The following is a 7,730-nucleotide window of genomic DNA, read 5'->3' as shown; positions in this document are numbered from 1 at the left end:
TCTGCTGCTGCTGCTGCTGCTGACTGTCCTGAAAACATCCAGCATCCCTGGTTTGCAGGACAGCAGAGCAGGAGAGAGAGGCAGAGTCTGCCACCAGGGATTAATGCTGTCAGCGGATCAGCGGTGGCATGGAGTATAGCTTCGTCAAGTTTAACAAAACACTTCTGCCACTGCACATCACCTATATACCGTTCCAGTTTGAGTTGAAGGAAACTTTTGGGCTGGGATGAGCAAGAACGACTATCTGTTTACATTCTACACAATCTGTTTACAAGATTGAAACTACTGAATGCATTGTGTGGGAATAATTGTCCCATTCACATCATTTATCGATATCCGATATATATATATTTCTTCCCTAAACCTGCACTGCTATAGATAAAAAGTCCTTTTCACACTCAACAAACATCTTTACACAGGTGTACTGGAGAAAAAGGGCTGAAAAACACGGAAAACCGACTCCCTTGCACTTGGACATTAAATTCCATGCAATTACTGTGAATTATATGAATCTAAGTGGGATGTTATACATTTCATTATATCAACAAGGAAGAGGCATACCCTTCTACCCCCTCACCCCCTCAATCTTAACTCATTGCTTTTTCATCAAGCATAACGTGTACGAACGGTCACACGTCTAAAGTCTTAACCTCTCTGATCGAGGGGGGACAACATTTTGACTGCAGAAGAAGAAGAGCGGCGGCAGCTGACAGGCGGGATCAGTGTCCGGAGCCGGAGCAGAGGGCAGCTGCCGAGCAAGCGGGCGGCTCTTATGAATGACAGCTATTCACCTCCCCCTTGAACATCACATGAGAGCTGCCTCCTACTCACAGCACAGCACAGCACAGCACAGCACAATATCACACTCTGTCCTCTGATACAGTAAGAGCCTAGTGGGGAGAGAGAGAGAGAGAGAGAGAGAGAGAGAGAGAGAGAGAGAGAGATAACCTGCACTGTGACCTTGAGGACAGCGCTCTTCCACCAGCGAACAAGTTGGAATATGCAAGTTACCTGACATGACACAGTGTAATTATAGCAACTAGGTTATACTTCTAACCTAGTAGAAAATATTGTTCTGTGTCATACAGCAGTAAGTGGAGCAGCTCTAGCCTTTGGCAAAAAAAACCATCATTTTATTTCTCTACCCTTCCCTAACCTTCACTCCTCCTCTCTCCCACTGCCTATCCATCTGTTGTGAAAACAGACAATGCTGGAGGTCCGTGCTTCTCCTCTATCGTGTCAAGTTTGCGTGTGTGTGTGTGTGTGTGTGTGTGTGTGTGCATACATGGCAGGCACATGTGTGTTACCCTGCAATACGTGCGGCCTTCTGAGCCTTTCGTTTCTGCACCTCTAACCAATTACTCCACTCAGATTAGCTCCGAAAAATCAACCTCTCATAACTTCCCACCCCCCGCCCACCTTTCATCCTCTGGCTGACGCCGGCGGAGGAATGAGAAAATGACCCAATTACAGAGCAGAGATAACCTGCGCTGGGGGGGTGGGCGACGGACAGGGAGCAGGGGAGAGATGAGGAGGAGGGGAGGGGAGGGGGGGGAGGGTGCGGTGACATCACGGCTGGATCTGGGGTCCAGAGGAGTGAAGAAGAAGAAGAAGAAGAGATGGGGTGGGAATGGGTTGGATGACGTCGCTTTTGCTTTGGAATGACAAGTCGGGGTAAACGGCGAGCCGCAATGGAATTTCGAGGGCGGGATTGTGTGTGTGTGTGTGTGTGTGTGTGTGTCCTCTTGTTCCCACAGCAAACAGCACACCGCTGCATTCCCATCCACACTCCTGGTACCAGTGAGGCAAAGTGAAGACAGTGACATCCCTATAGGTGACAGCAGTGTGAGTTGTGGAACCCATATAGCAGAGACCCCATATAACAGAGACCCCATATAACAGAGACCCCATATAGCAGAGACCCCATATAACAGAGACCCCATATAGCAGAGACCCCATATAGCAGAGACCCCATATAGCAGAGACCCCATATAGCAGAGACCCCATATAACAGAGACCCCATATAACAGAGACCCCATATAACAGAGACCCCATATAACAGAGACACTGCAGCAGCGGCTGCTGCAGTGTCTCTGTTAGCCAACCTGTACTGCTGCCATTGATTCACAGGCAGCAACTCTGACGCTCTGTAACAGCGCAGCACGCAGACTGTTGCATAATACAAAAAAAAAAAAGCCATGCTGGTAAACAAGGAGGGCGAGGACCACATCTTCCCACGGCAACACCACTGCAACACTGTTTACTGCTGTGATGGACGCCATAATTGCACACAAACCAACATCCTCCATAAAATACTTCACTGCTCATTCACTGTCATCAAGCCACAGGCAAGACAAGCCATTGCCACATAGTCTGGAGGAACAACACGTGCTGTGGTGAGCAAGTGCACACACACACACACATACAGTACATACATACACAATACACACTCCTATACTGCAAACAAGCCCATGCACACACACGGATACAGTCACACACAGTCACATATAAAACAAACATAAAGTGTACACACACCATGGTTACAAAAACAAAGTGCAGAATGACACTGCCTCCCAGTTGAGAAACATGTCACACTCCCTATTGCATCCATAAATTCCTGAGTCGTGACTCTCATTAGAGCCACTGCCATACTGAACACACACATACAGCAACACACACACACACACACACACACACACACACACACAGCAAGCACCCAGTACAATCACACACAAGCTGAGAGAACAAAACCGGTGTACTCACACAGCTGAATTGTGTGGCAGGCTCAGTGAAAAGGCAGCTATCTCCTTTCCTCTGTCTGAATGGCTCATCTGCCAGAGGATTTTTTTCACACTTCTCCTCCTCCTCCTCCTCCTCCTCCTTCTTCTCCTCCTGTCTTTCTGTCTTTCACCCGCAGAGCAAAAAGCGAGAGCAGCAGAAGACAGAGAGATCTGCAGTGCTGGAACTCAGTCAGTATGCTAATGCCTGTATCTGCTCTGCTCTCTCTCTCTCTCTGTTTCTCTCCTCCCTCCCTCCCTCCCTCCCTCCCTCCCTCCCTCCCAGTTTTCTCGGAGGTCAGTGGGTAGAGCTGCCTAGCGGATTCAGGCTCCTCCCTCGGTCGGACAATTGCACCGGCTTTCTCCCGAGCTGTCCAGCCTCTTCCACTCCTCTCAAATACCCCCCCCCCCCCCCCCCCCCCTCCCCACCCCAGCCCTCCTCACCCCACCCCACCCCACCCCAACACAGGCAGGACACCAGGGCAGTAATTACCGTCATGATCCAGATTAACTCCTGGGTGTGCTCTTGTTGTCCCGCGCTGGGCTGGGCCAGGCCGGGCCGGGCCGGGACAACACACAGACAGGATTAATGTGGGGAGGGAGGGAGGGAGGGGGGTGAGGGGTGGCGGGATGTCAGACCCCACAAGGAGCAGGGGCCAGGCTGTAGGTGCAGGGGCAGCCAGACGGGACGGGACGGGACAGGACGGGACACTCCTAAATCCTGCAAGGGAAAAGAAAGAAAGAGAGAGAGAGGGAGAGACATTGGACTGAGGCTGCAAAAGCCCCTTGGCTGACAGAGAATGCATGACCATCAAAACCAGAAATGCATGTGTGAAGACGGAAACATGTAGATGTATCAAAACTGAAGAAAGTCTTTGGACTGCAAAGCTCTAGTGGGTGCAGGCTGTGACAAATAAAAAAAAGACATAGATTAAAGTAGTAGGATTCATATGAGGGATGAGAAAACCTGATATTAAAGAGGATCACTGAGATTTCGTACGGATCATATTACCGGTCACTGCCGCTGACCAACATGTCAAGATTATGTAGAATTCAATCTATAGCTGTGGCAGTGCAGCAGTGTAATCCCCTGTGCATGGACGCAAGCGCCAGAGTGGAACATGGTGCGGTTTGAAGAGACCAGACTTAAAGAGCTTAGGAGAGGCAGGAGATCAGACCCTGGGAGAGAGGGAGGGAGAGAGAGAGAGAGAGAGAGAGAGAGAGAGAGAGAGAGAGATCAGTACCTGCTATGTCCAGCCATCTTGGCACAGTTGCAGCCCAGGAGGATCAGTTAGTGTGAGTTGGTGAAAAACAGTTGCTGAAGTCATCAAGCGATTGGATGTCAATAGTTTTCAGGTTAAAGGAGGTCAATCGAGTTAAAGGTCAACACTTAGGGTCAACACAGTCTTTTTGTCAAATGGATAGCAGTTTGTTTGCTCATATATTACTGCTATATATGGACCAAAATTCGCTGTGAAAACATGAATGCTTATTATTGACTATTAGAGCCTGTGGGTGCATTGATACTTGCAGAGTTGCGTTCAGGTCTGCTGAGTCTTTAGCTACATCACTCAGTGGCTTTAGATCCTGTGATGGGATTAGAGGGGAAGTGTCTGACAGGAGGAGATAGGGCTCAATACCTGTCCAGGAACGACACCTCGACCACACGGGGAAGTCTGAACCCAAAACAGGCTAGAAGTCAATCACATTGATTGACACCGAAGTGAACTACAACTGAGGCGAATCATTCATCTCCTCTGGGTAAATGCTGCCTGGCTTCTCGGTAAAAGCGTGGGTTTGACTCTTGTGCACATGCTTGTTTCCATTTAGTTTGTATGCTGTAGCCAGTACTAAGATGACAAAAGTATCACCATATCCAATTTATATGAAAAACACCACTGATCAAAGCAGAATCAGTCTTCTTCCTTTGTGTATCTACCGAGATAATTCAAACCTGTTTGTCAACTCAGCAGCACCCACAAGCCCTGTTTTCACACTGATTACACATTACATAACCATACCTGGGGGGTAATGTTCATTATTCCTATTCCGTTCCATTAATTCAACACATTAAAATAGTTCCTCCATTAGAGGTGAAGTGCGTACAAACAACCTTCTCTCATCCACTCAGAATCATTCTTGACACCTGCAACAAGAGAGCAGCCTTTGTTGTGAGTAGAGGGGATTTGGGTTTCTTATAATGTGCTGCCACCCTCTGGTTGCTAGTGGTAAGTACAATGCCAAGTATGAGATGGTGTAACACCTCTCATGTTGTTACACAACGCATTTTACTGATGCTATTAGATGAATGACATAAGGAATTCTTGAACTGTTTTCATCACCCAAATTGAGAAAAGTTAGTCTCACCTCGGGGAAACAGGCTTATTAAAACATGCTGGTACTATTGTGAGCTCTTCTGATGCTATGTAACAGTCAATAAAGTCTGCACAGCTGCACTTTCACAAAGAGTGTCTACTCCTCAAATCTGATCCAGATTTCAGCTGTGCACGTAAAAATCAAAGACACATCAAGTGACAGATTCATTTGTATTTCAAGAATTTTGGAAGAACAGCATGCGCAAAACAAACAAGACGTGAGAAATACAACAACAATAATTAAACATGCAACATACTGATCAAACTCAAGGTTGGGCCAGCCAACAAAAGTCACAAAAAAAAACAAGACAGACATGAATTGAACTAAAAAGAGAAAAAAAAAAAAAAGCAACAGAGGATGAAGTGAAGCAGATGGGCTGTTGTTACAGTACAGAACCAGCAGATGGAGGCATACAGTGTGAGATTGAGAACACAAAACATGAAAACAGAACACAGAGATGAAATGAACAACGGGCGACAAACCCGCCGCTCTGCATATAGCACAGAAAACTCCATACAGTGTCACTGTTTGATCACCATTGCTTAGATTTGACTTTATTTCACCTCCCAAAAGCACCAACAGACAATAGCCAGATTTGAACATTGATGTTGTCTATATTAGTAACTATTTAGCACAGTTGTTGGTGTAAATCAGGCTGGTGAAGACACCCTGTTAGTCAGGTGGGATGGTATGAGACAGGATGCATGACAGACATACAGCACCCACACAGGAGGGTGGGTCCATACTCATTCCTAATGACCTATCTCCTGTAGTGTGGAATCTGTACAGGTGAGTCCAAAAGGCACATGGAGAGCAGAGGGGGAACTCGTATGTAGTGGTAGCATCTGCAGTTAGTTTCATTTTATTGCCAAATGAGTTTAGCTTGTGCTTGCGTAGGGAAACTAGTTCTCAGAATCCGCCTCATAACACTGGTAGCCACTCCACAAATGTGTTTTCAAACCCTGCTTTCAAAATCCATAATTTGCTCTTTTATTTCATTTAAATAAAATATCACTTCAGGCCCCAAAGCATCACAATATGTCGGGGGAGGGTCATGTCAAAAGAAGCAACCTACAAAGATTTCAAACCAGTGGGATGACAAAGACACATTTAAGGAGAACATAATAACATGAGGCAAGGTAAAAAAACACATGACTAGTATAGTAGTAAACTATAAATATACAGTACATTTTTTTTCCTTTCTGTGTTAACGTGCTGCAAAAACGTAACAGCAACCTTTCAATACTGCATGGAACAGAGATGATGATTCAATACATATTCAATATTGGATAGATCAGTGTTAAACCACCCATCCTGGTCTCTGTCGGGGAACAATAATGACTTTCCCTCATTAACACAACAGTTCATCCACATGACCTATGAAACTTTCATTTTATTGATGTGACCGTTAGGAATCTCACTTTGAAAGACCTGAGCTGCATACAGTGCATCAAATTACAACCAAATACTGAGTACATACAGTATACTCTAATTGTCAAGTAAATAATTCTCACATATATAACACTTTTCCATTCGCTCTTGTTTACATTTGTGCCTGCATCTGTAACAACTGCCCCTTGTCATGTTTGAAAATTAATATCATTTCAAGGCCATTGGTTCCCTTTGTGTCTACTCCTCCTGCAGCTACTGAACATGAATAAAGCCTGGAACGCAGGATGTCAAACAAACAAATATGTAAGTCAAGGGGGCAAAGATATCAACTCAGACTAACTGTGCTACTGCAATGGTTAAGGAACAAATAGGTAGTGCTTATTAGTATTACAGTCTCTATGGTACGCCCCTTTGTGCCTACTGTCTGAACTGGCTGGCTGGCTGGCTGGCTGTGAACTATGACCTCACTGTAGGCTTGTACAGTAGATTGTGTCAGGTGAACTGGATCACAGTGTCAAGGCATAGCATGGCTCATCATGGCAGAAAAAAAAAAGTAGCACCTGATGATGACAAAGAGAGAAACGTATCTGAAGTGGTGGAATAAGTTCCCGAAAACAGCAAACACCTGTTTGGTAATGTAAGAAAGAAAACTATTGATGAGAACATTTTCTGATGTCAGGTGTGAATACTGCAAAAAAGCCTACAAAAATGACATGTCTCTTAGTAGGTATTTCCGTTTAGAATTAGTGTAGTGAAGGCAGCATGAGAATGAAACCAGTGGTAGTTATTACACACACACCAAGTCCAAATGACGCTGTTATCAAAAGAAAGCAAATGCAGCAAAAGACCTCAAATAATAAAACAAAACTCCAAAATGTGGATCCGTAGTGGCCAGGATTTGGCAGAGATTTTGCCCTGGTCCACGCTGGAGTGCAGAGACAGAAGCAGGGCCGGGACAGTGAGCTCAGACAGCTCATGTCATCTCATCTCATCTCAAAGGTCCAGCATACACTCTTCATATTGTTCTTCGTGTCATAAGACTGTCTCTGAGTTGTAATAGTTGATCAGATACTGTATTCTCTGAATGGTCCAGAAGCTATACCAAAAGAAAATCTCAGTCCCATAATACTGTTCCATTAACGCTGCAGTCGTGGAATACTGTATCAACCAACCTGTCATGTTCAC

At 45.6% G+C, this 7,730-nt stretch overlaps 1 long non-coding RNA gene across 1 annotated transcript; it reads right to left on the bottom strand.

Annotated features, from left to right (window-relative positions):
- Positions 1-5,309: 5,309 nt before the first annotated feature.
- LOC139912553 (uncharacterized) lies at positions 5,310-7,721 on the bottom strand. Its single transcript, XR_011784669.2, has 2 exons — positions 7,171-7,721; positions 5,310-7,132 (listed from the first exon to the last, which is right to left on the bottom strand). It is a non-coding gene; the product is annotated as an uncharacterized LOC139912553 (long non-coding RNA).
- Positions 7,722-7,730: the final 9 nt, after the last annotated feature.

This window comes from Centroberyx gerrardi, chromosome 4, assembly GCF_048128805.1.
Source record: "Centroberyx gerrardi isolate f3 chromosome 4, fCenGer3.hap1.cur.20231027, whole genome shotgun sequence".
Lineage (NCBI taxonomy): Eukaryota > Metazoa > Chordata > Actinopteri > Beryciformes > Berycidae > Centroberyx > Centroberyx gerrardi.
The sequence above is the reverse complement of the archived record's forward strand: the minus strand, read 5'-3'. Positions and strand labels throughout refer to the sequence as shown.